At 35.3% G+C, this 24805-nt stretch overlaps 1 long non-coding RNA gene across 1 annotated transcript in view; it reads left to right on the top strand.

The window, feature by feature from the left end:
• Window positions 1-20992, top strand: part of LOC118764534 — a 66248-nt gene extending 45256 nt beyond the window's left edge. Inside the window, exons 2-3 of the long non-coding RNA XR_005000344.1 lie at window positions 20235-20430; window positions 20620-20992. This is a non-coding gene — a long non-coding RNA (uncharacterized LOC118764534). The remainder of the gene's footprint in view (window positions 1-20234; window positions 20431-20619) is intronic.
• Window positions 20993-24805: the final 3813 nt, after the last annotated feature.

Consider the following 24805-nt stretch of genomic DNA (forward strand, 5'->3'; position numbering starts at 1 on the left):
TGCATCTAGGTTCTTCAGTTATTTTCTGAAGACTAAACCTGTTCTACAAAAGAAATCATCAAAGAATTAATGCTATTGATTTTTTTGATTTAGTAATTAACCCATATCAAGAGATATTGATATGCAAGAAAATTCCTGAGTGAATGCCTCTACATTATTGCTTGCATGTTGTCCAACACATTTCTTGAAAGATGTATCCTTCACTAATGTTATTTTCTATGAGAAAATTTCCTTCGTCTTTTTTCTTATTTTTTGTCACATAAATATCACAATCTAACACATCCAGGAATGCCTTGAAGAGGTTTTATTTTTACTTTTTGTCTTCATAAGATAATTAATTACTTTCCACTGAAGAGAAACAAAAGGTTTATCTAAAATATACAAAACACGATGAATCAAAGAAAATAGACGCTGAGTTATAGAATTAGAGATTTCAAATTTTATGTAAATCATCTACCGTTCTTAAATCTCTCGTAGATATATCAAACAAGACGGAAAGATTTTAGGAATAAAACACCATTAGCTCCATATAAAAAAATATCTGTAGAGCAGACAAGCATTGAGAAATCCATTCGCCAGCACAAAATCTCTACTACGAGTATCGTTGACTAAACGAGACTTAAAATGTCTTACTAAGTCGACGCCAAGTATTACTTTTGTTCACTTAATCTATCTACTTACAATATGTCATAAAGTACACTTTCGGCGCTTCAAGCGTCTGTAAGACTGCGCTGGGTGGGGACTTCTCGTCGTGCAAAACACCATGGGCAACAGCAGAAGGAATAAAACATAAATTAATACAATCAATTCATTAAAACAAACGAGAAACATATTGGATATAATTATATTTTAAATTTCTATATTTATTACTTGTATGTTATTCAGAAACGAAATAAAATGTTTAAAGGCAGGAAAAATGACTCACACAAACTTAATTATTTAATCTCGCCCCAATATCGCTGCTAGAAAGTATAATTTTCCCTATGTATTAAGTGGTTTTATTTATTCTTATTTGTATGTTGTAGGAAATAATACTACAATCACTGGAGATATATTTCATGTTGCAGTAAAATGTAGAAATTGATGCTTTCAAACAAAATATGTTTCCGCATTTGCTCCGCACAATTTACTGATTCTCTCCTTCTCCATTTATATGTTGGTCATCATTAATGTTGGTAACAAATTATTAGGTCCTTCACACAACACTTTAAATAAACTATATAGGATAAAAAATAGAGAAAACTCGATGCGGGGGAATCAAGAAAAATTAGCAACCACCTGTTGTCATAGGAACAGCGACAATGTGCCCATACTCTAGCAACAAGCGAACTGTCTCTCACACACACACGGGCGCATGCAGATAGAAGAGAGAGAGGGGGGAAGAGACAGACAGACAGACAGACAGACAGACAGACAGATAGATAGATAGATAGATAGATAGATAGATAGATAGATAGATAGATAGATAGATAGATAGATAGAGTTGCTTCTTGAAAAGAAATCTATGTAATCTGCTGGAGTAACTAAAATATTCTTGTAAGTTGATAAAGTATGATATAAACCACAACAATATGACAAACGGAAGAACATTTTTAACTTATTCTTTAATAGTCGCAGATTAAGAATCATTCCCGACCAAAACATTATAAACATTTCAGGTCTAAGCAAATTTCTCTACTGTCTTTACCAAAGTTCTAATCAAACTACCGACTATGCCAATCGCCTGTAAATAATATTTTAAAAAACACCCAAAAACATTAACAATATTGTCGAAAGTTACTTCTTTGAAACTGTAAAAATCTATCTACACTTAACCAAATATTTAATGACTTCGCACTTACGGTCAAAATGGTTATAATGAAGAAATAACTTCTATTAAAATACAAGTAAACCAAGAAAATTCAGAAGGCAGTAAAATATGGTACAATCATTATTTCATCAGAACAATTGCATCACCAGATACGAAGCTTTACTTTAAAGTTTTGACGAAGAATTTTAAACTTCTCCATAAATATAACAAAAGCTTAAACAAAAGTGGTCTATTCTACAATCCTTAACTTTGCAAACACGTTTTTCGCCTTAAACATACGGATACAAAATAAAACCAAGAACAGAGTTAAAGAACCAAAAACATGTTACGATGAATTGTCTGTTTGAATCATTGTATCGTGAACCTTGAAAACGCTCCAAAATTCTAAGATCAGCCATCGATTTTAACATGTGGCGCACATAGTTTTAGTAACACCCGTTATGTTTATGTCATCCGAAAACTTTGAGATAGAATTCAAACTGAAACGGAAATTCCTAAGTGAAATCCCAAACCAGAAACAGAAAACCATAAAATATGTTCAGAACTGCAGCTTTCTAACTTTTATTCGCCAAGAACCACTTCTCAATAAACATTCTCAAAGATTCCCTACATATCATCATAAAAACGTCATGAACTCTCATACACATACACTCACATACACTCACACATACGCACGCACACTTCTACAAACTCAAACACACCGACACACGCACACACAAACATATATACCATATGTGTTTTTTACATTCTTTATAATTGTATTTTCAATTAAATTATTTGTTTTTCCTTTTCATTTATTTTATCACACTAAATTATTTCGCCATAACTGCTTACACCATTAACTTAATAAATGATACATAAGACACAATCTGTTTATCCCCACATGCATTAAAACCATCAACGTTAAATCTGTTTTAACTGCAAAGAGTTTTCAATATTGAATTTAGTTTTGAAGAAATGTTTACCTTATTGACATTCTAATATTGTTACATTTTAAAATTACTTTTCGATAAAATTATCATACTTCAACATTACGACGAGAGATCAGCGTATTACAGATCGCTAATAATCTGTTCTAATCTCAAACCCGCTGGCAATCCACATTGAGAGATCAGAACGTATTTCCCGGTTGATTAAAATCATCTCAATAAAATCTGCATCAACAATAATTTTTAACAGCAATCACAAAACATAACGGGACTTAAGTTGCAAATGTAAAAACCTTATAAACATCACGTAACCTCTTCATAAACATTTTTAAAACAACAAAAACAAATAAAACTTGTCCGGTGTTCACTAAGCAATGCCTCATCACTATGGGGCATCCTTGATGCTGCCATTATTTCTACTTCTTTCTCTTTGACGCACAAAGAAAAACAGGTGTATATTAGCTGTTCCACACTTGAGTCATTGCTGGGAAAGCTTTCAAATAAGTGCAAGGAGTGTTGAATTTGTCACAGTATTGCATTAATATGCAAATATGCATGCATGCAGATATATATAGATAGACAGACAGACAGACAGACAGACAGACAGACAGACAGACAGATAGATAGATAGATAGATAGATAGATAGATAGATAGATAGATAGATAGATAGATAGATAGATAGATAGATAGATAGATAGATAGATATGTTTCTTTATTAGCCACACAGGGCTGCACACAGATGGGACAGATTACAAAGTAGAGCTTTTCTTTTGGGGGAGAAAAAAGAATAAAAGAAAAGAAAAAACGATCAATAGGGATCGTGCATCACAGAAGTGTCATGATGTAAAGTGTAAAGGGGGAAGCAGATAAGGTTTATTCGTAGAAAGAAAAGCCTACGGAAAAGACCACGGTAACCCCGATCAATAGATAGATAGATAGATAGATAGATAGATAGATAGATAGATAGATAGATAGATAGATAGATAGATAGATAGATGTACATATATACACATGTATATACATATGTACACATGCATATCATGATGATGAAAGATTATTCGATCTTTTAAATCTCTTTCCTCTTTTTTGTGTTAAACCAATAACAATATTTATTAAAATTTTATCGAAACACCTCGAGAGCGCAGAGTTTACACTGTCTCCACACATAAACGAGTGCAGACTATTTATGTTCCGCCGCTGGAAATCGTTAAATTTAATTTTCCTCTCTTTAGAAATGAGACTCGCTTCAGCTACAAGTGACACGATTTTGCCAATTGCTGTTAGGTAGCACATTCGATTCTAAAAACGCTTCGGTTTGACAGAAGTAGTTCACATTGACGTTACGTACATGGGGAACTCCTGGTAATATGCGTGTGGCGAGGATGGTTAATTATGTGTGAAAGCTACTTCTTACTGAAGTCACCCCTGACTAGTGCCTCGATATAGCATTGATTGTAGAAGAAGGTAAGAGTTTCTTACCATCTAACTGTCTGGCATCAGAGGACATGAATAAAATCTCTGGTAACGCAGGAATTGCATCTGCATAAACACCAGACTAAGTGAGGTTTCTACGTATGGAATCGCCAAAAAGAAATTTTTGTATATGTACTTGAAATTTTGTACATGGGCTTGAATAAAATAGCCTCAAATAAACTCACATGACATACAAAAATAAGGCCCAAATTGTTACTCGTTGTTATGACAGATTATTTATGATCAAAAGACTATATATTGATATATTAGTAGAAAGCTCCGAGAAGATGATAATATTGATCATTAAGGCAGTCGCTCATGGACCAATAACCGGATTACAATCTACCATAGTCTTTGAAGACAATGCGTTTGCAATCCAAGACAGGAAAAATCAACCAAATACCTGATGGACAAAAGGGATAGACACGTAGGAAAAGCAGTAAAGTATGGCAACCGATGCAGATTTTGTGGAGTTAGCACAGAAGATATCACCCACATCATAAGCAACTGTCCGAAAATATTATCACGGGATTATCTACCGATGACCCATGATGTTGTAGCTAGGACATTCTATAATGAAATCTGTCTGAAGGATAAACCCGAGGAGAAAGAAATAAGAACCCAGAGTATGGTAGAAGCCATAGCCACTCGTAATAAAAGGGAGTACTGGTAAAATGTCCCAGTGAAGACCTCAATAAAATGTAAGCACAACCGACCTGATATAAAGATTTGGGATGGAGATGAGAAACTGTGCACAGTTGTGGAAATTAGCTACCCATTGGATATTAACATAAAGCAGAAGATCAGTAAAAAAGAAAATACCTACGTTGAACTATTGAGAAATGTACTGTTATTCTATCCAGATTACAAATTCAGGTTTATATTTGTAATTACTGGGGCCCTGAGATATGTACCGCACTGGCTAAATAATAATCTTGATAAATTAGGCTTCTCAAAACCAGAAAGGAGAAAGCTGATTCGATGACTGCTGCTCCAATCCAACACTGAAGTAGTACCAGGCAGCCGCTCTCACGGCTTCTGATCTTAACTGATTCAAAGTGTTACATACATAGTTTTGACTTCGTTATAATTATTATTATTATTATTATTATTATTATTATTATTATTATTATTATTAATATTGTTATTATTATTATTATTATTAATATTATTATTATTATTATATTGTCTTTGTACAGCTTCTAACGCTGTAGATGAACTACGGTGTCAGCTGTTCACTACCAGTGAACTAATGTAACACCCCTTATTTTTCGAGCACCATCCGGAGTATCCGAGCGGTTCCAAGCAGTGCTGTTTTCTGTAAGAGCTCGATCCTCATTGCAGCCCCTATTTGTTCCATGTACTTCTCAGGATTTTTACTCACTGTTCCCAGGGCTCCGACAATTATTGGTACTACTACCACAGTTTTCAGTGACCACAACTACCTAACCTCCCAAGCTAACCTGTTATATCTATCGACTTTTCTTTCTTCCTTATCACATACCTTGTTGTCAGCTGGGCATGCTATATCTATGATCCAGCATCGTTTGCTTTCTTTCTCCATCAACACTATATCTGGTTTCCAATTCTTTATCTCATGGTCGCACTGAATCATAAAATCCCATAGGATATTTGCATTATCATCTTCAGTGATGCCTTATTTTGTTCTGTCAAGATCATAATTGATGCAAAGTGTCCAAATGACAATCCTTGCTACATTGTTATGATGTCTCATATTCTTTCTGGGCTAGTGGCGAACATTGATTGGTAATATGCCATACGGTTTCACTATTTTATCTACAAATTCTGCACTTATCACTTTCTGATGTGTTGTCTATTCTGTATTTAATTGGTTCTTAATGCTTGCTCTTAAGCAACACAGATTAGAGCCATCGTTTCATGTTTTAAATCACTTTCAGGTTTTATATCCATAGCTATCTTTTTTCTCTGTCTTTTTTATCTGCAACAGCCTTATGAAATTGTCTATGCATTCTTTTCTTTATCCACCTACTTTCAGTTTCATTCATTCTCAAGTCTTTATACACATAAGCCTTAATTCCAATAATAGTCGTTCTGTGACATTTTTTACATACCATGCTATGTTGCTTTCTTCTATCCTAGTGCTGTATTCGCATCAGATCAGTCCTCTTCCCCCTCTTTTTCTTGGTACATGCAGTCTGTCTGTATCACTTTTTAGGTGGAATATCCCATATCTGGCAAGCAACTTCTTTATTTTTCTGTCTAAGCTGTTTAGTTCGTCTACTGTCCATGCGATTACCCCTACTCCATATCTAAGGAGTGAAACTGCCCAAGTGTTGATAGCTTCGATCTTATTCTGTCCGTTTAATTCCAACTTTAGGATAAGTCTCAGTCTGTGCAATTATTCCACCTTAAATTTTTCTGTCATTTCTTTCTCCATCAATTTATCCCATTTCCAACATCCCCAAGCACTTATATCCCGTCTCTTCTACTGCTTCATAACTTCCCCCGATGGTATCGCTAGCCCGTCCATACATTTGATTTTGCCTCTCTTCAAGACTAACACACTACACTTTTTCAGTCCGAATTCCATTCTTATATCACCACTGAAAGTATATGCCGTATCAACGAGGGAACTAACTTGGTATTCTTCTTTACCATAAAGTTTGAAGTCATCCATGAATAATAAATGGTTGACTTTTTGCTGGCGGCTTTTGAATACATACCCAGCCTTTACTTTCCTCAGAATCAATGTTAGTGGTATTATGCACAGTACAAGGATCAGTGGAGACAGGCAATCCCCTTGGAAGATGTCTCTCCTGATTTCTATTGTCCTTAAATTTCCTGTATATGCTGTATGTTCCGTCCTCCACTTCGACATACTTTTTCCAAGCAATCGTTTAACATTCGATGCAATACCAAATAGGTTCATACATTCCATAATCCAAGAATGTGGGACCATATCGTACGCCTTACGATAATCGAGCCATGATATGGCTAAGTTTGTTTTCCTCCTCTTACAGTCTCTACTACAGTTTTGTCTACCAGGAGTTGATCCTTGGTACATCTTCACTTCCGCTTGCAACCCTTCTGCTCATGTGGCAGGAACCCATTTTGCCCTTTTCGGTGTTTTTCAAGAACAGCACTGTCCTACCCATTGTCAACCACTCTGGCGTTACTTGGTCGGCATTTGACAAGGTGTTGAGTTGTGCAGCTATTCGTGCATGACATTCACCAAATCTTTTGATCCAGTAGCCTTGAACTCCATCTGGTTCCAGGGCCTTCCAGTTGCCCAATTTTTTGCTGATTTCCTTTACTTCCCAAACTGAAATTACCAGTTCTGCCTGTTTTGGACAGCCTACTGTTCTTACAGCCATTCGGTATCCTTATTGCGTTCCTTGTCTTTGCTCCAGATGTCACTCCAAAACCTTTGACTTTCAATGTTATCTGGTATCAACTTTTCGTCTGTACACTCTCCATTTATCTTTTTATAGAATCTCTTCTGGTCTACTCTGAATAACCTATTATGCTGGTATCCATTCTTTGGTCACATCTTTGCAACGAGGCGCTGTTTCAGTTCTTCCATTACCACTTTCAGGCCATTTCTTTCAATATCATACTTCCTGTTCAGTGCCCTGTATTTTTGTTCGCTTTTAAGCTCCCCTTTCTCTTTTCGGTCTAACAGAAACGCCCTTCGAGAGCATCACTATTACTATTATTATTATTATTATTATTATTATTATTATTATTATTATTATTATTATTAAGGCTACGTGCTGGTATTTCGCCCGTCGTTACGTTCTGAGTTCAAATTCCGCCGAGGTCAACTTTGCCTTTCATCCTTCGAGGTGAATTAAATAAGTACCAGTTACGCACTGGTTTCGATATAATCGATTTAATCCCTTCCCCCAAATTTCAGGCCTTATGCCTGCAGTAGAAAGGATTATCATCATCATCATCATCATCATCATCATTATTATTAGTATTATTATTATTATTATTATTATTATTATTAAGGCTACGCACTGGCATATCGTAAACTCTGGTGTCGATGTAATCAACTTATCCACTGCCCCGAAATCGCTGCCCTTGTACAAAAATTTGAAATCATTATTATTATTATTAGTGGTGGTGGTGGTGGTGTTTTTGTTGTTGGTGGTGGTAGTCGTCAGGGTAATGGAATATCAGCATTCCTTTATAATTTTTTTATTTTTGTTTTAGTTTTTAATTTTCCCAAAATTAAATTGATCTGATTTCAGCAGATTGGATACCAGATTCTAATCAAGCATTGGACAAAGTATCAATTAACTAATCGAAGAGAATGTAATGTTGTACTCATGAAATGATGCTAAGAGCTATTTAGACCTAGTTTCCTGAATTAGAATTTCCTTAAATTTGCATGTGAGAATATTAACATTGAAAATTATAAATGTCTTTTTCTTGAAGGTTATTTATTAAAGTATTACGGCAATAAAAACAAGAGAAATAACTAGAAATAAAAACTAAATAATTCACAATCACACGAATAAGACAGAAATAAAATTAATGACCATATAAGGTAATAAAATTTAATTATAAAAATTTGCGGAATATCTTATTTTTTCAAACTTTCATGAAGAGAAAATTTAATTACCAGAAGGGATGCTGTATAATACGGCGAGTGGTAATTATAGGAGCGCGGTGGATGTATTATTTATGTGCCGATGCTTCCCACCAGGACATCGATTTCATTCGATCAGGCACATACTTTATTGTTGTTATGGAGGATGTCAGGGAAATAATGTAGCGTTCGTCTGTTTTTTTATTAATGACTTAAGGAAAGTGCATTAGCATCAAATACGAATTGAAACCGACTGACGATCTCACTGGCCAAGATCTGCATTACTATATTTTTATAAAATTTCAAAAACAAAATATTGATTTTATTCATATCAAATCTACTCATTTATAGAAAACTAGATTGAAAAGAAAAATAAGGACAACCAGACTTTTCCGGAGGCATTATAAGCACATGTTCGGCTGTATTTGAGTACGAGTTTTGCAGATATAGTGAGAATTCCGTAGTCGAGTTAAGGTTGTTTGGAGAACTCAAATCGATTAGAGGAATCGATGAAATGTTGTGAACATATCTGCACAAACTTGTGTGTTGGCCTGTAGATGAGGGCAATTATGAAAGCAAGGGCCCGGGAACAAGGGGTGCAACGGGTGCACCTGCACCTCTTGGAATTTTCAGGTGGTGCAAGATCAAAATTTGCACCCCCTACATAATTTTACCAGTTTCAGAAAATAGTGTCTAAAAAATGATCTGTATAAGATGCTTGAAGCCAGATTTCGTTTCAAAGCAAAAACAAAGAACAAAAATAAATAAATAAAAGTGATGAAGCTGGGCTTAAAATTCCCAAGGGAATTTATGACTAACCAACTTCTGAAGCAAAGTAGCGTCAAAATAAAAAGTATGTGACAACAACAACAGTAGCAGCAAACAGCAAGAACAACAATATGACCAGCATCTACGGCTACTCTTCAATACATAGCATTACTTGGATAATTGAAGACAGCTCTATTCTGACAAAAATAACTCCAAAATATTGCAATGCTGAAAATGTGTGAAGGTTCTTGTCCTCTCTCAGTCTGTCACCTCTCTCAAGTTCTTTGAAGTTGATGTTGCTAAAGACTGACGACATGGTTGAATGGATTCGACTGTTTGACCTCAGCCTAAAAATAAAAGCCCTTAAAAATTCTTTCAGTCATATCGGTTTTCTCATTTAGATTGTTAGGTCTAAAGTTTGACAAGGGAACAAAATGATTTATTTTTATCTTTGATATTTAATGCTCATTGTTAAATGCTTTGATACTTATTGCTCATTTGAAATACTAGTCCAGTTTAATAAAAAAAAAAGATTTTGAAAGGAAACATTTAACTATAAATGATTGCAGACCAACCCAGAAATTACCTAATTTGCAAAGAAATGTATTCGACAATTTCAGACTAATTTATATAAAAAGGAAATAATATTAAAAGCATTACCTACCGTCATCCTGAGGCGGTTAACCAGGAAGATCACTTCAGAGGTGCTTTTTTTTTACTCACAAGTCTAACCCTAGCTGAGGCCAGCACACTATTTTCTTCCTTTTTTTTGTTAGTTTTTGTCATATAGTGTCCCACATCTTGAAATACTTGCAATTTGTATTTTTACTGCTTATTTTAGCTCTGCTTGATACATTTCCAAAATTAAACATTTTAATATGCAAAATATACTTCACATTATTGTATATACTATGCATTAATGCAAAAAATATTGTGTTTATTGGCTATCTTCAAAATGATCACACCATCAATGGAAAATTTCAATGCCAACATCCTAAGGCAGATATGAAAGACTATCAAGACCAAACACCCAGAAAAACTGATGAATGGGGTCTTGTTTCATTAGGACAATGCTTCAGCACACAAGTCTTTGGTTTCAATGGCTGCTGTATGTGACTGGCTTTGAACTGGTCGATCATGCTCCCTATGTTAGTGATTTGGTTCCTTCTGGTTATCATCTGTTTCCCAACATAGAAAAACACTCAGCTGAGCACCAGTATCACTATGATGAGAACATCTTATCTGTTGTTGATGACCATTTTTATCAACAGACAAGCTTCTTCACCAGTGCGACGCAAGCACTGCAACAACTAATGGAAGTGTGTGAACAGTAACAGGAACTATGTTAGAAAATGAACTTCATTTGGTCATATTCCATTGAGAGTGTCTTGCTCAGATTATGAACATTTCAGCCGACCCTCATAATAATAAAAATTATTATACCTGCATTTGTTTTAATGTTAACATTGGAAAAATCCACATTTTTCATTTTAAAAAAATTAGGACCTGGGTTTGCACCCCCTTAGCAAATTTTGTTGCTGGGCCACTGTATGAATGTGTATTTATTACTCCTCTCCAAATATTTGACTACTATACATTTCAAATTTTCTTTAGCACCATCCTAGCTCTATTTCTCGGTGCAGCTATCGCTTTGTTTGAATTTTACTTTTTTCTACCTCTCCTCTACATTTCTAAACTGCTATCTCTTTATTTTTCACATCTCTCTCATACTACCACTCTCTCTCAAATCCGTCTCTCATCATCAAATCCACATCGCTTCTTCATTTCCAATATTCTTACCTATAACCAGATACACTACTAGTTTTATCTTCTTCACTCAGACGATAAGCAAACCATTTTCACCTGATAACGACTGAACTCATCGAACTCTTTCACAAACTCTTCTAATGGACAATTTCTTCAGATACCAGATTTTTTAATATAACGTTGGGATATGATAAGTTAGATGCACAACAGTTCATAGACCCACAAGGACACACAAGGACGAACTATCAAAGTATCCTTCACAGTTCTATGTGCAGCTCAAGATTGTCTATGTAAGTTGTATACACACACGTTTCATCTCACATCAATACAAAGGAAGATTTTTCTTATATAAAAATCAGAATATATCATATTACCGATTATTACTTGTGAGTTTCATTATCGTGACTTAGCAAAGCAGTGTTGCTTTTATGTATAAATGCAAATCATGGCTATACATTTGGAAAGTGACATGTGTGTATATTAGTATAGACCCATCTTAAGATATTTGTCGTCAGTTTTAGCCGTTGACAGCTCAGCTTAGTCCATATGTTTAAGAATTATAAGTGTTTGTAATAAGTGTGGTAATTATGGAAATAAACTTACACGAAGTTTTATTTATGAAACACTTCCAATTTCTATCAAATAAAGCGTAGATGTTTATGAGGGTTTGGGGTTTTAATGGTGACATGCTTTAAGGTGAATTTTTAAGTGTTGTACGTACTTTTTAGAGGCTTATAGTATTGGTAGCCTTGAAAATATCTAGCTGCTGATGTAAGTCTACGTAGCATTCATGTAACATCAAGTTGTGGGTAATGTTTGAAGATATCAACCATTTAATTGAAAAAAAAATCGTAAATGATGGGATGGAAAATTGTGTGTGTGGTGAGTATGTATGCATATAATAAACAGACACACACAAAGTATTAATTCACCTAATTGGAGAATTTATTCACTGAGATTACTATCTGACTACTCATACGCGTGCGTGTGGAGAGCGGGTGTTAGTATTTTGCCTGAAGACAGTGCAAGCACAAAATCTGTATAATAACTGATAACAATTCTATTTAATACCATATCAAAAAGACCATAAATATTTGACACCCACCCTACTGCCTTAACGACCTAATTTTCATACAATTATCTCTTGTTATTGAACAGCCTTTCACGCTTCTTTTCTGGTGTCTTTGCGGGGATTAATAAATGAATTGATAGTCAACTAATGGTGGGATGCATCGACTAATCCTTTATTATTAGTATTCTCAAAATTGCTCGTCTTTTACTAAAATTGTGAATTATAGGAACAGAATGTATAATCTTGAAATTAAGTCCCCTGAATGAAACTTGCTACAATGCGTGAGATAGAGTGGAGTTTATTTTAGTTTAGAGATCATTAAATGACGTGTGTGTGTTTGTGAGTGCATGTTATATATATATATCCCAATCTTAAAACTGTTAACAGCATCGTTGAAGAGCCCACATACAAAAAAACTGACATAGTTCAAATTTACATCATAAAGTTTCATTTCTTTACTCCCATTTATTTTGGTGAAACCAATAATAGACATTTACGGACGAAATCAGTGATTGAAGCTTCTTGTCGTGAAAACTTATGAGTGTTTCATCTCAATAAAAAAAAATTCACTATTTTTAGGCTGAAAACCCTTCATGATATTTTCGATTCCCAAGTAATCCGAAAATGTAAACTAAATACTTTAACGTATTCTCATTTGAAAAGCGGTGTTCTCTCTATTTAAGCAATTTCTGTATTTTTCTTGCGTTTATTTTCCTCTCTAGGAACATTTTTCTTATTCAATAAATAATTTACATCGACCAGTGCTGGAATAATTAAATCGGAGTTTTATCATTTAAATATCCTATTTAATTAACAGTTGCTCGATGAGTTTGGATTAAAGAATAGATATAGATAACAGATAAGTTAAGGAAGTCGAAGTTAGAGCTGAGATATACGAAAGAAACATTTGAAATTATTGACGAAAAGTTTAAGGAAACGCTTAATGACAGCATTCTACAAAACAAAGTCATAAACGGCTTTCATTGTCGAACTTAACCACTTTATTCCCAACAAATAATAAATAAGATATCATCTAAACTTGTATTTTAAGAGGTAATTTATTTGTTTGTTTTCTATTTAATCAAATTTATTCTAAATTGTTTCTCTAATAAGAGAAAATTAAATAAAAACGGTACAATCCAGCGTTGTGTGAGAGTGGCTTCATCCGTGTGTATGCGTGTCTACGTTCTATGTTATTTATATTTGTTAAATAGACTTGTAATGAGGGGAATATAAACCAAATTTAATTACTTGCACTGGGGAACACTGAAAACGCTATCAGTTATTATGCAAGGAGATAACATGTGATAACGGATCTCTTTCGTTCTTTTATTTAATCTTTAAAGTTTTATAATTTCACTAAAACTATTCAAACCAAGACTAACTTGTAAACCAACAATAAGTTATTGATCCCAATTGAACAGTGGTTCTTCTCATCGATATATTCGTAATGATGCTACAGGTTGAATGAAGAATGTTTGAAGAATGCCGTTTAACAGAACGTTATGAACGAAAAAGAAACATGTAATGTTGTCTTGAAAATGAAGAAAATAAGACTAAAGGTAAGTTGTAATTAGAATAATTAAAACTATTAAAACATCAGTCTAAGGAAATCCAAGTATTGATCTTAGCTGTGTTATTTATTTCAAATTTGGTCGTATTTAAACGGTGGTGGAGAAATGTTTCTTAATAAGATTAAAGAAGATTTCAGCGATGGCAGTGGTAACCGCCAGATTACACGAAGGATTAAACCAACTAATATTTATGTTCTGTTTTGTTTCTTCTGTTCTGTGCTTAAACACTATAAATGGTTCTTTGCTGTATTCTGTTAATCTTCTCTTCACACCCGTTCCTATCCAGAGAATCGTTGAAATATGAAGAGGAATCAGTAAAATGTGTAAGAAATTTCGAGTAATATATTAATTATTGATGTTATTATTAAGGGGTGAATGTTTGCAGATGTAAAGTTAGGTTATAAGGTAAGTTCAATGAGTTTATAAGCATGCATCTTTGTATGTATGTATATATATAAATAAATATATTTTTAGTTTCAGCTCAGAGCTGCGGCCATGCTGATGCACATATATATAGACATTTATCAAAATAAGCAACAAGGATATCCAATGGTAATGCAGTACGATCGTTTCATGCGACTCCATTTAATTTAACAATGCAATCATTTCATTACATCAATTTAAAATGTAGAGCAATCTTCAGCTGCACAAAGACATAGAATTTAATTAGAAGGACACAATCTCCAAGAGGACATGAGATAGACAAAGAACATGTTTTACCAACAACATCATAGTTGTAACTGTGTTGCTTATTTTGATTTTAATCACCTTATTTTAAAATTGTATGGATAATACCATACTAAATTCTGGTGCCTCAACTTAAGTACCATATTGATCTGAATATATATAGACATTTATGTAATTTTTATTCTTTACTTTTTTTTCTTACTTGTTTCAGCCATTGGGACTGGGGCTACACTGGGACACGTTTTGAAGGTCGAACAAATCAACTCTAGTACCTATATGAGTCTGCTACTTATTCTATTAATCCTCTAGCCAAACTGCTAAGTTACAGGGACATAAGCAAACCAACACTGGACATCAGGCGATGGTGGGAACAACCAGAAAGATACAGACACAAACATACGTAGCTGTCAGTACCTATGTATTCTCACAAGTATATTGGGAGAATGATATCTTTTTGTTTTGCTTATTTCGTGCACGCATGCATGCTGTCCTCGTTAAAATGGAGTTTTACTTCTTCGTAAAGTTGTAAGTCATCCAATCTACAAAACAGTGAGTCCCCCTTTTCTGTCGTTTCCCCATTCCTCTATTGTTTTTTAATCAGTTCTCAGTTACAGGCTTTGAATTAGTTATGAGGATAAAATGTTATAAAAGTAGCAATGAATAAACATACATATACACAGACAGGTACACTCACACATAGATACATATATACTTTTATGAATTACTAGCCTTATGAATTGTTGTACACGTGTGCATGTGTTCGCATGTGTAAGTTTTTGTCGAATGAAAGATATAATCCTATCAGAATTTCGAGTAGGAACCATTTACACTTTATTAATGTTGCTGAAAACGTCAAGAATATGACACCTGACTAGCATCCTTTCTTCTACTACCCACGCTTTATCTGAGAAAAATAACAACAACATGTTTCTTCTAACTTTCTTCTTCCTAGTTAATAAGATTAACTTTCTATTCTCTGAAAGAAGGCAAATGATTTTTTAACTCGCAATCCAATTAAAGCTCTAATCTTCTTCCTAATAGTTTCTGTAGAAACTTATGATACCAGTTTGAATAGCACAAAATTACAATCTTCCTACCACACAGAATTATTTCAGAAAGAAGGGTGGGGTTGGGAGTCGAGTATATAGAGAGCCAAATAAATGATACAGTGAAAATAGCATTAAAATGTGGATTGCTTAATCTAGAAATAATGAAACACTAGCTTTGGGATATAAAGACAATTTAAAGAAGCAAAACATGTTTTCCTCATTCTAAGCCAACGGCTATAGCGGCTCACGAGAGAGAAATATAGTTAGGCTAAAACATTAATTTTTAAAAATAAATTTCTGCATATTGAACATTGAAAATGTCACAATGCTCAATTATATTTATGTGAACGAATTTGCATGTGTGATTGTGTGTGCCTCCGAGCATGCTTGCATCTGTGTATGCGAGAATGTGTGTGCCTCCGAGCATGCTTGCATCCGTGTGTGTGTTTGTGTGTGGAGTGTACTTGTTTATGTGTGTGTGTGGTACGGTAATGAATATCCATCGTTTGGCGATGTATAATCGATTTAAAATGTATAATCAAACAACTGAAATACCTTCCCTGAATTAACGTGCATGTGGCTGAGTATTCCAGAGATATGTCTACAATTAACATAATTCTCAGACTGAATCAGCAGATAACAGGGTCTGCAAAGGGCGTATGTTTTGAGTTACAAGTATAACCCACCCAGCGGCTTTAAATACAATTTCCATCTTCCTCAGTTTCCCTCAGAAGCTAAGGGTCGATCTGAACCTGTAGAAAATGAAATCTGGCGAAGAAGTCAAACACTGAAATCGAAACCCAGCACTTCTTAACCATTCAGCTATACTGTGTAAATTAAATGAATTTTCACTCTGTAAGAACCAAGCAAATGATTGAGGTGAGCTGGAATGCATCAATTATTGATATTGAAATTATAAAGGACGATAGCAGTTCAAGATGGTTTGTTTATATCGTGATATACAGAATAGAACTTTTGTCCAACCCAGTTGATTCAAACAGAATTTTAGAAAATGAAATCAAGTAAGAATATTCATTTCTTTTCTATTCTTATATTTTGTCCAATTCTATTTTCTAAACAGAGCCTTATTAACCTAAAACTTGATGTCGTGTTCTGAAGCACTGTCTAGAGTGATTCTTTAATTTATTTGGTATTTCAGTTTATTAGGCAAGGTACTTCGATTAAAAATGCATAATCAGCTTTTGTTGGGATATATTTTATCTCACATCCAATTCGTACATGCGATACGTTCATAGTATACCGACAAAAGCTGCCTATTAGATACTTGAGATACTATTAAAATGGCATAAAATGGTGAAGCATTCAAAAACGAAATAAGAATGCAATTCCATCAGAAGTATATTTCTAATCTGTTTCAGTTCGGTCGGAAATATAAGATCGACATTAGGCTTCAAGGCGACGTTTTCATGAAACGTTTCTTACCTTTAGTGCAAGCCATACAATATTCTTTAACTCTTAAAACCTACGTTTATATACATTTTCAAAGAGAGTTTGAAGTAAATTGAATTTCTAACTATAAAAGAAATAATGGATCCTACGTAAATTACCAATCTTTACTAGTGGAAGGATACTGGTGAATATCGCAACTGTTTATTGATTCCTTCACGAGAAAGAAGATTTTGGCAAGTAATGCTCGAATTAACATTATATTGAAAAAATTATTTCTTGCAAATAATATTTTCTCCTCTGTTGTTAAATATCTGGCGAAAATATTCTATCCAGCTGCTAGCAATAGAAAAATATAAATGGAAAATACAAATTTTTGTTTTTTATTTGTTTTCACTAAAGCAGAGTCTTGATCATTTCTAGAAACTATCAACCCGGTTGAAATATATTCAATAAAGCGCTGAGTGAAGCTGAATTCCAACAATTTGCCTTCATTGGCAATTAGTTTGCGAGTTCGTTACAAATAATTTGACGTTTAAATTCTTTAAATAAGGAATTTAAATTCAAATTAACAGTTATTGGAATACTTGTAGTTAACAACATTCAAAACAAAGGGTGGGGCGGGGTGGGTCTGAAAAATCAGGGAACATGAGATGCAGACTTTATTGTTATTTATTCGAATGAGCTAAATAGTAATTTGTTCATATTTTATAAAAAGGGAAGATGTGTGTGTGTGTGTGTGTGTGTGTGTGTATGTGTGTGTGTGTGTGTGTGTGTGTGTGTGTGTGTGTGTGTGTGTGTGTGTGTGTGTGTTATGGTAGACAACTACGTGATTATTCGTGCATAGCGTGATTATTCGCCACAGTGAATTTTCAATGATTTTACTAATCTAACAGAATACATTATTAAAATGAAAGCTGAAACAAATTTAGAAATAGTTTTCAATTAGTTCTGGATAGCAAGAAAGAAAACTGGTTGTCTATAATATATGTATGTATTCTATTGTGGCAGTGCTTTTACTCTATTCATCATTATATGCAAGTATATATGTGTGGATACACGGATGTGTGTTGATGTATAGCCGTAGATACATGCGAGGATTAGCTGGAAAGTTCATAGGCTAACTATGAAGGAGTGATGCTTGAGCTATGAAATTTTGTATACATTAATTTCAACTCTTATTAATAACTGCATTGTTTTTTTGTTTTTTGTTTTTTGGGGGTTTTTTTCACGTAAACTGACATCCGACTGTTCAAATAAGACTTCAAAAGTAACAAGCAGCGACAAAATTTTGCATCAAGTCCCTGCAGGAAAAGGGTTTTGCCCCCATGGACATTCATGTTGAAATCGTTGCTACATTAAAGGATGACACTCCTGCCTTATTAACAGTGCAAAAGAGGGTAGCTGAATCAGGGAGGGAATGGGAGAGTCCTTAAGGTCACTCAAGATTTGGATGTTCTGCAATTGACACCGCCGAGGAAAACATTGTGTTCACCACATGGTGATGATTGACAAGCGACTGACTATAAATCAAAGAGCCAATGCATATACCGTGAGAGAGTTGAGAATATTCTGCACAATGAAACTTGGAATGACGAAGATTTCTTCTCGGTGGGTGCGACGTTTTCTGACATCTGATCAAAAGCGCACCAGGCTGATCACATCACAGGAAAATCTAATATTTTTTTAGGTAGGTCCAGTTGGTTTCCTTGAGCGCTTCCTAATCCAGGTTGAGTGATGGGGGTCATCACTTTGAGCCAGAGATAAAAAGACAATCCATGCAACAGAAACATCCTCCTCACCTGCTCCAAAGAAGGCCAAGGCCCTTTCTTCTGTATGGAAGGTAATGTCCTTAGTTTTAGAGGATTCGAAAGGTATTGTGTTTATTGGTTATATTCAAAAGGGCGGCACCATCAATGGATAGTACTATGCCAACTTGCTGAGACAGTTACAAAAGAATATGGAATCCAGGCGCCCATAAAAACTGACAAAAGGGGATTTGTTTCATTTGGACAATGCTCCAGCACACAAGTTTTTGGTTTCAGTGGTTACTGTGTGTGACTGTGGCTTTGAACTGGTTGATCATCCTCCTTATTCTCCTGATATGGCCCCTATCTATCATCTGTTCCCCAATATGATAAAACATATGGCTGGGAACCAGTACCGCAGTGATGTCGACGTGATACCTGCTGTTGATAACTTTTTTTACCAGGTGGAGGAAAGTTTCTACATCAATGGGATCTAAGCATTGCAAAACGGATGGGAGAAATGTGTGAACCGCGAAGAGGACTATATTGAAACATAAATCTCATTTGGTGACATTCCATAAGAGTATCTTGATCAGTCTCTGACCCTCGAATACCTATACATATGTACGATAAGCCATAATTGTTGTGCGCTTATAAAATTGCTTTTCTCATCCGTCACGCTTTTTCTGTATTGGTGAATGGCTTTTGTTTGAATTTCCAACGATGCTTTGCCTATTCCAGTTTTGTGGATTTCTTCTTAATGTCTTTGGGAAATACTTTGGAATCTTTATGCAAGTACCTTACTCTTATGAAAGAAAGGTTAATGTTTTCTTTTTTTCGAAACGTCTAACCTTGAATGATTTTGCAGATATTATTTGCTTAAAACTTTCTTTTCCTTTCTGTGTTCTTTTTATTGGTAACAAAATATTTTTTACTTGATCCGGAGCAGTAAGTGTTATTTTCTTATTTCATCTGCTAAAAATCTATAAGAAATGGCAGTTATTCTCAGAAACGATGACTTCTTAATCTTTAATTCCTAGCTAAAATGTTCATTTCTTACTATTATCGTCGAAAATGAAAACAAAATTTAATGAGTACTTAAACTTCCTTTTGTAATCTCAGCATTAATGTCTTGAAACTCACGTACTTTTCAGAATATTCTAAATGGATTTGGTTGGGGGTTCAGTAATCGGATATAGAATTGTTTAGAATTTTCAAGAACAGTTTAGAATTTCCTGGACCTTACCTGTTAGATAGATAGTCATACCTATAAAGGCTTTCCTGTAATATAGATAGTATCATACGTATAAAGCTCATTAATGCGGTTTTGTTCTTATTGCCTACGTTATTAGGCCTACTTGCATTTGCAGAGATGATTTCAACACGCTGCAAGCATCTAAGAGACACATTTTGCTATGCCTGAGGTCAATTTATCCAACACAAACAGTAAAAGAAAACTCTATAGCAGCAACGTATAAAATGTGTGAGGCCTACAGGGTATATTTTGGCATGCCTGTCGAGGACTCAGACGAACACATGCGAGCATAGCAAAAGAAATTCTAGAAGGTAAGATATTTAATTTTTGCTGCTTGTAAAGGGAAATTATATTACTAAAAAATATAATTTCTAAGATTTGTTTCTAAACTTCCAGTGCTATAGAAAAACTATGAGATATGAAAGAAGTTGCGAAACCCTCTCAAATATTAGTAATGAGTAAAAATAATTTTTTCTTAATTTATTTTTTCGATTTTGCAGTTGCAGAAAGGAATAGAATGCTATGAAGATCGTTGTACCAAGTAGTTGGTGAGAACCCACTGAACACTGAAATAAAAGTACTATTCTAAAAGTCGGCCATGCAAGAATGTCGGTTACTGTATCGGGACATTCCAGCATCGATTGCTTCGTCTGACACTGCCACCGACTTGGGTAGCAGTTTGGGTGTTGTGCAAAGTTCACTAATTACCACAGAAGCAAGTGTCACATTTGTGTTCCACATTTGGTTAGGTCTTAATGTTCCTCTATTTTCTCAATTTCTGTGGTATTCACTCGATTATCGTATGACATTGCAAAGCCTACTATCCTACACGGTTTGGTTTGTTGATGTTTCCCCTCAATCATATCTAACTCCTTACTTCAACATTATAGTCAGTGTTTGTTTTTTTTTAAATATAGCAACAGCATCGTGACTGGGTGTTTTTATTCTATTTTCACATTCGACGCACAATGTTGCGCTGGGGTGGGGTTCTACTAGTCGGCTTTGGATTACAAATAGAGGGATATTGAGAATGGCTAAGGTAAGTAATCCTGTCAGGTAATACTGTTTCAGAACTCAATTGGAAATGAAATGCAAAATACACACGTGGACAGAGAATAAAATACGAGATAAAATAAAATCCGCAAATGGCTTTAAAGGATTGTATTAGAAATTAAATGTCTAAAATAGAGTCAGAGGTTTTAGGTAGTTTGTGGTCACAGTTGTTAATTAAAATGGTGTCCGAGGTTCCAATGTAACTAGTGTCAGAGAAGTCGATTCTTAACCAATATTCCGACTGTCATAGAAATTGACAATTCAAAGACATGCTACTCATTGAGCAGCTAGTTATTTAATAACAGCATTTCCTCATTAAAATTGTTCCATTATCCTATTTACAGTCTTCTAATGAGAAAGAGAATAATAATGCAATAACAGTGTCGAGACTAATTGGCAGAAATTGTTGATGATATACCACTATATTCGTCACCTCCGCCCATGCACGTATTATAACTATCAACTTTGATATATCTCTTTTAGAAATAAATATAGCCTATGTCCAGATTTCACAACAAATTTAACACAGAGACATCATATGTATTTAATAGGTACATCATAAATCATCAGAGCATAAAAGTGAAGTAAGGTTTTGAACTACATGAAATGCTCCAGTGCCTTTCCAATTTATTTCTCTAATTCTCAACTCACAGTTCTGAGCACCTTTCTTTCATTGTAACAATTAGTCACATATTTTTCACGACCGATTTGCATGACGAGTTGCAAAGTTTACAAATAAATTTCGTTTCTTTTTCCTGTCAATGCTGTTACTACAACTGGTAATATGGTGAATGCTGAAGAGGAAAACTTTTCTTTGTTTCCCTGTTGTTCTAGATGAGGAGAACGGGCAACCGGGGTGAATGTAATCGACTTACCCCTCTTCACCTAAATTGCTGGCCTTATACCAAAATTTGAAACCGATATTTTACTTCAACTGTTGAGGTCGACGATTCAAGAAAGACATGATCAGGGAGGGACAACTGACGCTCTTGGGGAAGAAGGAATTGGTGTAGTGGTTAATGTAGGGCATTGGGTGGTTGGATTCAACATGGAGGATTGGAGAAGGAAATGATGAGTGAGACGGGAGGGCTTAAGTGTTGGTAGGATGAAAATAACCAGATGGAAGGGAAAGAGAATATTACAGTAGAGCTAGGAGACAAACCATCGGTGACCAATCAGTCGAATAGCATTTCTCTGGAGTTAGTCTACATAACATGCGTATTTCCAGGTGATAACATTTAGCGACCAGTGAAATGGAAGAATTCAAGTTCATTTCTAGGCTGAAATCACTTCACTTACATCACTTGTGGAAGTTATAAGCGTTACAACACACATACACGCACTCATACACACGTACGTACACACACACAAAATCATAATGTTAGGTTTCATATGAATATACTTATTTCATTCTCAATTAATGAATTACCAGATTTCTTAAACTAAATCGAAAAGAAAAACAGTTCACGTACAACTACTTTTTTAAAAGAAAAAGTGGGGGAAGAAATAGATTCGTGAAGCTTATTTATCGTCGGTTCTTTTTATAAGCTAAAATTGATATTCTGATAACCATGTCTAAAATATGTGTGGCTGTGGAGTGATGTTCTTTTTAAATACGAAAACCACCACCCCTATTTACATGTATGCAATTAGACAAAGTATTGGGAAATACGAGCTTTTTCTTTGATATTTTTATCGTATACTTCTGCTCTACTTCCTCGCTGATTTGCTTTCTTGAACAAATATCAAATTTCAATTATTATCCGAGAAAATATTTCAATCTTTCTATTGATTTTCAAATTGTTTCCAGCTTACATTTGCGGAACAACAGAGGAAAGACAATTTTCTCGAGAGCAATCGAATGGTAGCTGGCACGTGCAAGCTAACGTGGCTGGCAACAACAATTGGGATTTCAAATCCTACTTCATCTATTGTATATGATGCTTGCTGTTTAAATAAGTTTGCCAAATATTCAACTTCTCCATAAACAGCTGCAGTTCCAAAAGATATTTCTGTCAGTCAGGAAGTGATTTAATATTGATTTTTTTACTTTGTCAAGAGAAAAGTTTTGCAGTGAATAATTTTGTGGGCAGGACATTCTCAAGGGATTTAGTGGCGCTGAAGGGTAAAGACCCCCTTCGGTCATGAGTGACCATGGGATTGCACCTAGAAAGCTACCCTCCTAGACACAAGTCCGGGCAAGGTTGTTTATGGAAGACCAGCTGTCGCCCATGCATACCAGCCTTCCCTCTCCACGCCACCAGTGTTATCCAAGGGAAAGACAAAGGTCGATACAGCTTGGCACCTGTGACGTCGCAACTCATTTCTACAGCTGAGTGAACTGGAGCAACGTGAAATAAAGTGCCTTGCTCAAGAACACAACACGCAGCCCGGTCCGGGATTCGAGCTCACAACCTCACGATCGTAAGCTCGACGCTCTAACCACTGGGCCATGCGCCTTCACTGAAGAGTGTGGGAATATTCCCATCGGAATTCCTGACTTCTAACTGCGGTGCAGCTCTTTCGGCAAGTGTATTCTTCAAAAACCTTAGGTTGAAAAGTAGTTGGAAATTGAACGGAATAATGTATGTATGCATTTTTTTATGCGCCCTTTCCAAGCCTAGCCAGGCTCATGGGCTCGGTTTCCCGGCTTCTATGACATGTGTGTTCCCCCCAGCTGGACGGGACGCCAGTACATCGCAGCGTTACTCAAGAAACAGGAAGAAAAAGTGAGTGAAAGTTGGGGTGAAAGAGTACAACAGGGGTCACCACCACCTCCTGCCAGATCCTCGTGGAGCTGTATGTGTTTTCGCTCAATAAACACACACAATGCCTGGTCTGGGAATCGAAACCGCGATCCTCCGACCGCGAGTCCGCTGCCCTAACCACTGGGCCATTGCGCTTGCACTGCGCCCTTTTAAAGCCTAGCCATGCTCATGGGCACGGTTTCCAGGTTTCAATGGCGTATGTGTCCCCCTGCTGGACGGGAATCCAGTCCATCGAGGCGTTACTCATTTTTTGCCAGCTGAGTGGACTGGAGCAACGTGAAATGAAGTATTTTACTCAAGAACACAACGCGTCGCTCGGTCCAGGAATCGAAACCACAATCTTACGATCATGATGCTGACACCCTAACCACTAAGCCACGCGCCTCCACATGTATATATGCATGCATATACATAACTATCGGACTGAGTAAAAAGTAAGCAACGTTTAGAAACATGAAATTCATCACAATATATTTCAACAATGTGGAAATTTTATTCATCAAAGTAAGTACCATTACAATCAATACATTTTTACAAACCAGTTTGTTTATTCTGGTAGTATAAAAATCTGGAGTTCCGGAGCTGATGAACTCTTTGAACGCACTTTCAGCATCGGCTTGATTTTTAAATTCCTTATCCCGCAGGAAACCATCAAGGTGCTTGAAAAAGTGGTAGTTGGTAGGAATAAGCTGGTTGGGGAAGAACTTTGTAGCTAAGTTCCTTCAATTTCTATAGCATCATTAATGAAACGTGTGGTCAAGCATTATCATAAAGAATGATTGGTTCTCTTCTACTGACCAGTCTGGGACGGAGGAGCAGCAGTTTTTTTTTTTCGTTCATTTTGGCAATTTCATGCCAATATGTT

The sequence above is a fragment of the Octopus sinensis genome, linkage group LG8, assembly GCF_006345805.1.
Source record: "Octopus sinensis linkage group LG8, ASM634580v1, whole genome shotgun sequence".
Taxonomy (NCBI): domain Eukaryota; kingdom Metazoa; phylum Mollusca; class Cephalopoda; order Octopoda; family Octopodidae; genus Octopus; species Octopus sinensis.